We start from the raw sequence: 9,968 nt of genomic DNA on the forward strand, positions 1-9,968 counted from the left end.
GGCCTTAATTATTCAACCAAATGCCTGATAATGACATAATTAACTATTTGGACCAACACATTAACCTCAAAGTAGTGGATACATGCATCTTTGTAAAAAGTTGGCCTGATAAAATATTATTTTAATAGTTTTTATTTAAGATGAAAAATGAGCCTCTTGTTCAGTCCATCAAAGTGATAAAATTGTGCCTCGTGTTGCTGTATATGTGAGTGGACTTTGCAATTCTCTTCTTGAAATGAAGCATTGAGAAGTGGTAGAGATGGATCTTATGGAAACTGTAGATTCCCTTGCTAGAACATTATTCCATGCTAAGTTCTTACAAAGTCTTACACAACACAAAATTAGTGTTTTCAGATAGACAAGGAGGGTATCATTGAGCCCATAAAAGAAGTTCAAGGAGTTTTAGGAGTATAAGTTTCTAAGTTGTCTGTGTCTGCTGAAATATCCCTCTCTAAATCTCAGGGTCCCCCTCATTTCTACTCAGTTTTCTGATATAACATGAGGAAAATTAGAGACATCTATGAGCTTGTACGTTGAAAAGTCATTTCAATTCACCACTGCAATTAGATTTGGGGCCTGATAGTCATGATTTCAATTTGGCTACAAGATATTGGATATTATTTACAACTTCCTTCCATAGAGGTTGTTTTCTCTTCTTTCAGGAGTTATAAATTCAAAGCCCTGAACTAATCTTTCCTTTTCTATGTATGTATTTTCCAACTTAGAAACACTCATTCTGTGTGGATCTTTGATCAGCATTATAACAAGCAAGTTTCAAATTTTATCTCACAAAACTTGCCCACAATAAACATGTTAGAACATATTGCAAACAGTGTTAATTTGAAGAGTCATGAATACTGTTGCATAAGACACATAACCAGTGTTCTAATTTTTCATAAAAAACATCTATGTATCAATTAAGGATGAGAACAACCTCAGAGTCAGACAAGATTTGAGCCATTTGAAACCTTGTGAGCTTTCCCAGTCTCTGATAACCAGCCAATAATTAAATGTTGATCTTTAAGTCTTCTAGAGTCTAGGTAGCCTAAATAAAATCAGTCTCAAACATGAGAAGTCCCAGTATTCACATGATAAAAAATATTTTCTATCAATCTCTATATGTCATTTTGCAATATCTTCATAATATGCTCTATTAGATGACACAGCTGGGCAAATAACCTATACTCACCAAATTTATAGATTTTTTGCATTCATTGATGTGATCCTGAGCATGAAAAGAATCAAGAAAAAAAATTCCATACACTGGTTATACCTGAGAGGCATCTGAGTTGAACTTTAAATTATAGGCTACAACTTGAAAATACTGAAGTAAACTAATTTTTGCAACAACTTCTTTTAAAGCCGTTGAACATAAGCATTCAAAATTTGTTTGTATAATTCCCATAATTTTCTTCCCAAATTTAACTACTCTGTTCATCTTGTCACTTTTTTATTTAGGTATACATCAATCAATAAAATAAATACAGAGAAGGTAGGGACTGATCTCATTTGTCTCCACATTCTTTGTACCTAGTGATCATCTGGGCACAAAGAACAAATTTGATACATGTTGACTGAACGAATGAATAAATAAACACATTTACATTTACTAGATAGAAATAGACTGTCATATCTGCTAAAGAGGAGAGAACAAGTAAAAATCATGAGAAAATGGTGAGGCTATGGTGAGCCATAAATCAAAATAAGAATTTTAGTAGATAGAGTAAAATAGTATTGAATTCTAGATTGTGTCAATAAAATGACTGAAAAGTTTTTTGAAATCTGACTTGAAGACGTTTTTTACTTATTCTGGCATGTTTGCAGTTTCAATGAAATGGCAGCAACACAAAATGAATTACACAATTGAAAGTAAGGAAAGATGATGAAATGCATAGACACCTCCCATAAAAGTAAGTTGTGAATGGAAAATAAAACGAAATAACATGAAACTTGAATGGTTCTAAGATCCACGAAACTTAAAGATAAGCCATCAAAATCAATACCAACCTGAAGACATAGCATCAAGATGTGGCATCAAGATCAGGACCCAGTATGTTGTAGTATTGTTTTATGTTAAATGCTTGATGTTATTCTAAGTGCAATGTATTAACTCAATACATTCTTAAACATCATTAAAAATCATATTAGTTTTAGACAAATTTTACCAATAAGAGAGCGGAAACAAGTAGATCGTATAATTTTTCTATGTTTGTTGGTAGTGATTGGGGAACAATTTACCTTAAACTGATGGAGCTATGTTTGTTGGTAGTGATTGGGAAACAATTTACCTTAAACTGATGGAGCCCAGAGTCAGTACAATTGAAAACAAATTATCTACTTCTGATTTTAAATGTGAAAGAATTATTATGGAAGGGAAGTTATGGATACAGAAAAAAGACAGGAGGGTTACGAGGTAAGGTGAATATCTCCAAAATACTGGCCTTAATAGAAGTGAAACTCGGCACAGAAATTCATTTAATGGAAGGGGAGGAGTAGAAAAGGATGATTATACTTGTAGGTAAGATTGCAGTTAGGTTAGAAGTAAGCAGTTTGATTCCTTATAAAGATAAGGAAGATTCTTATGTTTTTCATGTTTTCTTCAAGTTCTATGCAGGTGTTAGTGTTTTAAACTCAAGCTATGTACTACCTATGCTCTTACTTGTATTAAGAAATGTATTATTCATCTTATCTGTCATTACATTCCGCCTGAAAGCACTACTAAAAAATTCACAGCCTTCTTGTGTACTCTGCTTCTCTTCTTTGCCCTGCAGTCACCTCCTCTCTTGTTTTACTGAGTATGTCAAAGTTTTGTAAATCACTCCATATTTCACCTTCTCCAAAAAGCACCGTACTCCTCTTTTTCCATATACAGGTATTCTCACATGGTGGTGGGAAATAGTAAATGTGTAGGGGCTCTACAAACAGTAGCATTATTTTAGATTTCCAGCTCCAGATATAAGAACCAAATATTCATGAAAGTAAAGAAAAACTTTTCACATGATGTTGTCTCTCATCTTATCTTCAAAATATGAATGTAATATCATATCCCCTTCAGTGAAAATCTTGAGGTTTCTTGCTAAAAATTAACACTAAGTTTTAAAAGCTCTAGTACTTTAACTTTTTATCTTTCTAATTACATTATCTTCTATGTGTTTTTCTGGTTATAACTGTTGTTCCTACCAGTTAGTTGTTGGAAAAGTAAATGAAATATTTACACAGACCGTGGAATGACAAATACCACTACAACAGAAACTAGAAAGTGGAAGTCTTTATATCTTACATTGGAGGCATGCATTTGGCTGATAAATGTCAACATGTTACTCAAATGGCGGAGATGTGACTCCTGATTCTCCCATCTCTGGCTAATGAGTGAAATCTGTATGTCTTTGCATCTGTGTAAATAAGACAATAAAGTAATTGAAAAATATCCTATGTCTAACGTCTTCAATGATTTCTATTTTATTTACATTTTTGCATATCACTGTAGTTTGTTCATTTTTATACTATAATATTCCATTACATAAATATACTACAATTAAACCAAATTTTGTATATACTACATAGAAAAAAATCCAAAAAAGATTCCAATATCACAGTTGTTTTACTACAACCAAGTAGAGATAATAAAAAGACCCAGCTAATTTTTTACTTTGTACTCTATACGGACTCCTCTCCCATATGAGCGTAAGAAAAACTCCCTCATTATTATTGAATCAATGAGAAGGCTTTACTATACAAATGTATCAGGAACAACTTATAGACATATGAGTTATTTTGGTACTATCCATGATAATGGTGGTATTAGTCAGGGTTCTCTAGAAAGACAGAACTAATAGGATATATGTATATATAAGGATGTTTATTAAAAACAATTGGCTCATGCAATCACAAGGTGAAGTCTCATGATAGGGCATCTGCAAGCTCGGGAAGAGAGAAGCTAGTAGTGGCTCAGGCTGAGACCAAAAGCCTTAAACACAGGGAAGTCTGACAATGCAGCTTTCAGCCTGTGCCTGAAAATCCAAGATAACCTGGCAAACAACTAGTGTTAAGTTCAAGAGTCCAAAGGCCAAAAACCCTGAAGTCTCATGTCTAAGGGCAGGAGGAACAGGTGAAGCCTCTAGCATGAGAGAAAGATAACAGCCAGAAGACACAACAAGCCAACATATTCCACTTTCTTCCTTCTGCTATGGTCTAGCCATCCTGGGAGCTGATTTGATGGTGCTCACCCACACTGAGGGTGAGTCTTCCTCTCCTAGTCTGCTGACTCAAATTTCAATCTCTTCTGCCAATTCTCTCACAGACACACCCAGAAACAGTACTTTATCAGCTACCTATGCATGCTTCGATCTAATCAAATTAACACCTAATATTTACTATCATAAGTGCATCCCTTGTCAACATGGCACCAATACACATCTCCTGAAATCATATAAATCATCAAATACAGAAAATAGTAAGATTATGTTTACATCTAACATAATACAGCTATTCTTTCTACAATTGGAAGTACATTAATCCTTAACCTAAATGCTATCACATAAAGTTAAAAACACTTAAATGTTAATATGAAGTAAATCAATAATGTTACATGATAAAGAAAAAAGAAAGGAAATAAAATGAAGATATGTTCTTCGTACAAGTGTATACATGCACAAACATATTCTTAATCAAATAAGGAGAAAATACTCATGACAATTACAGTTGTTGTTTCTGCAACTGTTTATGCAGTCGTAGCTTGTGTTCATAACCACCTTCTACTACCCATTCTGTATTCCCTTTGTCTTCAGCAAGCTCCTCAGCTGGTGGTCATATTTAGTTGCTGGACTAACCTAAACCTTTATTTTTGAAGGGTCTGAGCCATTTGTCGTCCTGCCTGGATTTAGTTGTTGTAATTTCCCATTGATCTTAATCACAGGGCATGGTAATTCTAAGAGATGCCCTAAGGAATCTCCTGTATTCCAGAAATACTCTTCCTTACATCTATTATGGAGGTGTAGTCTAACTTCATTTTAATAATCCTGATCAACCACTCCAGTCAACAAGATAACTCCCTTCTTAGTCTGTTGGCTTAAAGAAAGGAGAAGCCCAAAGTAGCCAGGTAGCAATCTTAACTTCCAGTTTAATAAAGTCATTGTTGTGCCTACTTGGGTCAGCATTGCTCCCTCCCTGACAGGACTGACAGGAGTGGATGGAGAAGGCGGCTGAGTGGTGTCTACAGAATAGGTCATCCTAACCACTTGATTATTAAAGGCTTCTAGGCCAGTAGAACATAACGTTGTGAGAACAGGAAGGAAAATTTATTTGAGAGGTAATGGTGAGTGGTGCTACTTCCACTTCCACGGCTTGATTCCTGGACCCATGAACCTTGGCTATGGGAGAAACTGTAGAATATATTGGACAGTGATTCAGAGTATACAGAGGCTTCTGGAAAATTTTGCTCCAGTCCTGTAAAGTATTGTCACCTTGCTGGTGATGTAATTGTGACTCCAAAAGGTCATTCCACCATTCAAGAAGACAGCTGCCTCAGGCTGATGCAATACCTCAGAGAACATTGCAAGACCAGTGAATTCTATGAGCACGAGCCCACTGCTGCACTTCTTTATCTGTGAAGTGAGTGCCTTGGTCAGAGGCAATGCTCCGTGGAATACGATGACAGTGGACAAGGTATTCTGCGAGTCCACAAATGACAGTCTTGGCAAAAGCGTTGAGTGCAGGGTTGGCAAATTCATATCTGCAGTGTCTATTTTAGTGAGGACAAATAACTGCCCTTTCCTTGAGAAAAAAAAAAAAAAAAGTCCAACGGAATCAACATGTCAGCAAGTAGCTGGCTGATTATCCTGAGTAATGGTGCCATATCAAGGGCTCAGTGTTTTTCTCTGCTGTTGGCAGCTTGGACATTCAGCTGTAGCTGTAGCAAAGTCAGCCTTGGTGAGTGGAAGTCCTTGTTGCTGAATGCATATCCTCTATTCCTGCCACAATAGTTACTGTGTTCATGAGCTCATTGGGCAATGACAGGAGTGGATGGAGAAGGGGACTGAGTGGTGTTCACAGAATAGGTCATCCTAACCACTTGATTATTAAAATTCTACTGAGGTCACCTTTTCTTCAGTATTCACATGAAACACAAATACAGTCGCAGTGTTTGACCACACATAGAGGTCAATCTACATAGTTCTTTTCCAGACTTAATTGTCAAAAATTTTTCAATCAGGCTTCTTCTAAGTTCTCTGACCATGCAGCCAAATCATTGGCTATAGCCCATGAATCAGTATATAATCACACATCTGACCATTTCTCCTTCCAAGCGAAGTGCACAACCAGGTGCATTGCTCAATGTTATTTATGGATGTCCCAGAAAGCGGCTGTAGTGGTGTAGCTATCCACTTTCGGTGTCTGCTGTATTAATCAGGATTCCCTAGAAGAACAGGACTAACAGGATATATGCATATATGAAAAAGAGTTTATTAAGGAGTATTGACTCACATAATCACAAGGTGAAGTGCCACAACAGGCTATCTGTGAGCTGAGGAGCAAGGAAGCCAGTCTGTGTAACCAAACCTCAAAAGTGGGGAAGCCAACAGTGCAGCTTTCAGTCTGTGGCCAAAGGCCCAAGAGCACCTGATAAACCACTAGTGTAGGTTCAAGAGTCCAAAAGCTGAACAACTTGGAGTCTGATGTTTATGGTCAGGAAGCACCCCCAGCACAGGAGAAAGATGGAGGTCAGAAGACTCAGGCCAGTCTAGTCTTTCCACATTCCTCTGCCTGCTTTTTTCCTAGCTGTGCTAGCAGCTGATTAGATGGTGGGTCCAGATTGAGGGTGGGTCTGTCTCTGCCAATCCACTCACTCAAATGTTAATCTCCTTTGACAATACTCTCACAGACACACCCAGGAACAATAGTTTGCACCCTTCAATCCAATCAAGTTGACACTCAGTATTAATCATCACACCTACATACTATGCAGAACCATCTGTAAACCAGGTCATTGTCTTCTCTTCCTCTGTCAACTGCTCATAGGGAACTCCCCATGAGGCCATGGGTGCAGAATGGGAGAGAGAAAGTAGGGTGATGGGGGGGCAGTTATGGGAACTTGAGCTACGTTCTTATGTAACTTACTTGTGCCATCAGAAGCAGCTTGAGCCCAGTCACATATATACCACTTCCACTTGATGATAGAGCACTGCTGTGCATGTCCATCTTTATGGCTAGATAGGTGAGAAAGCACTTAGATCATAATAGGTAGTTCAGATGGCATGGTAACTTGGTGACTCATATTCAAACATTCAGTTTCTAACAAGACCTAGTAACAGGCCATGGGTTTTCTCTCAAAATGAGAGTAGTTATCTGCAGAAGATGGCAGGACTTTACTCCAAAATCCTAGAAGCCTCCATGTGATTCCCTTATGGGGGCCTGCCAGAGGCTCCAAACAACATCACTATCTGCCACTGACACACCAGTCATGATTGGATCTGCTGGATTATATGGCCTAAGTGGCATATCAGCTTGTACAGCATCCTGGACCTGTAACAGAGCCCTTGCCTGTTCTTGACACCACTCAAAACTGACAGCCTTTCACGTCACACAATAAACAGGTTGAAGTAACACACCCAAATGAGGAATGTGTTTCTTCCAAAATCCAAATAGTCTCACTAGGTGTTGTGTCTCTTTCTTCGTTGAAGGAGGGGCCAAATGTAACAGCTTCTTGTAACCTCAGAAAAAAATATCTTGACAGGCCTCATGTAACTAGACCCTAAGAAATCTCGCTGAAGTAGAAGCTTCCTGACTTTTAGTCAGATTTATTTCCTATAACCTGGCATGAAAATGTCTCACCAACAAGTCCAGTGTGGCTGCTACTTCTCACTCACTGGATCAGTCTAATCAGCATAATGCCATCAATGTAATGGACGAGTGTGATACCTTGTGAAAGAGAAAAGCAATCAAGATCCCTGGGAACAAGATTATGACACAAAGCCAGAGATGATATACCCATGAGGCAGGACAGTGAAGGCATATTGATAGCCTTGCCAGCTGAAGGCAAATTGCTTCTGGTGGGCCCTATGCACAGGAATGAAGAAAAAGGCATTTGCCAAATAAATGGATGAATACCAGGTACCAGGAGATGTGTTAGTTTGCTCAAGCAATGAAGCCACATTTGGTACAGCAGCTGCAATTGGAGCCACCACTTGGTGAAGTTTACAATAATTTACTGTAATTCTTCAAGATCCATCTGTTTTCTGCACAGGCCAAGTAGGAGAGTTGAAGTGGGTTGTGGTGGGAATCACTACCCCTGCATCTTGCAAATCCTTGACGGTGGCATTAATCTTTGCAATCCCACCAGGGATGCAATATTGTTTTACATTTACTCTTTTTCTAGGCAAAGGCAGTTCTGACAGCTTCCATTTGGTCTTTCCCACCATAAGAGCCCTGACCCTATTGATCAAGGAGCCAATGTGAGGATTCTACCAGCTGCTAAGTATTTCCATTCCAATTATGCATTCTGACACTAGGGAAATGACCATTGGATGAGTCTAGGGTCTTATTAGAGCCCCCATAATTTGGACCTGAGCTAAAACTCCATTAATTACATGACCTTCATAAACCCCTAATCTAACTGGAGAGCCACAGTGACATTTTGTGTTCCCTAGAACCAATGTCAGCTCAGAGCCAATGTCCAGTAGGGCCTGAAAATTCTGATCAGTCTCTGTTCCCCAATGCAGTTAGTCTGATGAAAGACTAGAAGTCCCCTTAAAGAAGGATGGGAGAAAAATTAACAGTACAAGTTTTTGATAGTGTAGTAGGGTCCTTTCTCAAGGAAATCTGGCCCTCACATTATTCAAGTGGTTCTGGGTCTATAAACTGCCTCAAATCTGGAAATTGATTGAATAGCCATGACTCTCTACTTTTGTAATTCAAATTAATATTTTGTACAGTTAACCTGGAAATTTGCTGCATCTAGAAGTTAAGTAAGAATGTGCTAGGCTTCCTATTTATTTCACTTCTAAAAGCACTAAAAATAATTTGCCAGGGCCAGAGGTCTACATGAATCAGACTATTCTGATTGCTGCTTTACCTCTGCTGTCTAGTATAGTAACTATGCCCACCTCGCTTTTGACAATTGAGTGCTATCACTTGGTCCCTGCCACCTTGGGACCAATTATTCCCATTGCATTTAAGTATTTAAGTTTTTCAGTTGAGTGACTGTGGTTCCCACTGTAAGATCTGGCATACAGAGAAGAGCAATTACAGAGCTCTTCAAGGGTGAGGGTCCTCCCCTCATGAATCTGTTTTGCAAGGTGTTGATGAAGCATATGTCTTCTGGGCCCTCTCAGTTGGGATCAGTAGGTCTAAAGTGACAAACCCACACTAGCACTTCAGTCTCCCTAAGCCTGTGGATCCTTTCCTCTACATTAAACCAGGGGAGATGAGACATTTCCAGCTTGCTCACAGTGGGTGATTTTTTGAGCCATGTTTCAACTAACCAAGAAAGTAAACTATTAGAAAGTTTTTAAACTCCTTGAGCTGCAACATTAAATATATAATCTTGTTTAGTGGATCCGTATCAATAAATTTATCCTGATCCAACTTTATGCTTATTCTACTATTATCCCACATCCTTAAGATCCATTTCCATGCCTCTTTTCCATGTTTCTGCTTACATAACATATAAAACTCAAGTAGTTCTTTTGGAATGTAGTACACCTCCTCATGGGTCACACTCTGAAATTCACCTCTAGAGGTCTGCCGGGACTTGAGTATAGTTACAGATCTAGAAGTAAAGAGGAGAGGTGGGTATGAGTTTTGAGTAGAATCAGCATTGTCTTGCCTGACAACTCCCTTGGGGGAGGCCATAATTATTGCCTCAGCAAGTGTAAATTTAATATCCTCAGACAAAGTTGGAAAGGCTGAATGAATCCTAGGTTGGGGAGGAAATGTTGCCACTACTGATGGTGGGGAAGTCCATTTCTTTA

Source organism: Macaca fascicularis, chromosome 5, assembly GCF_037993035.2.
Source record: "Macaca fascicularis isolate 582-1 chromosome 5, T2T-MFA8v1.1".
NCBI classification, from domain to species: Eukaryota; Metazoa; Chordata; class Mammalia; order Primates; family Cercopithecidae; genus Macaca; species Macaca fascicularis.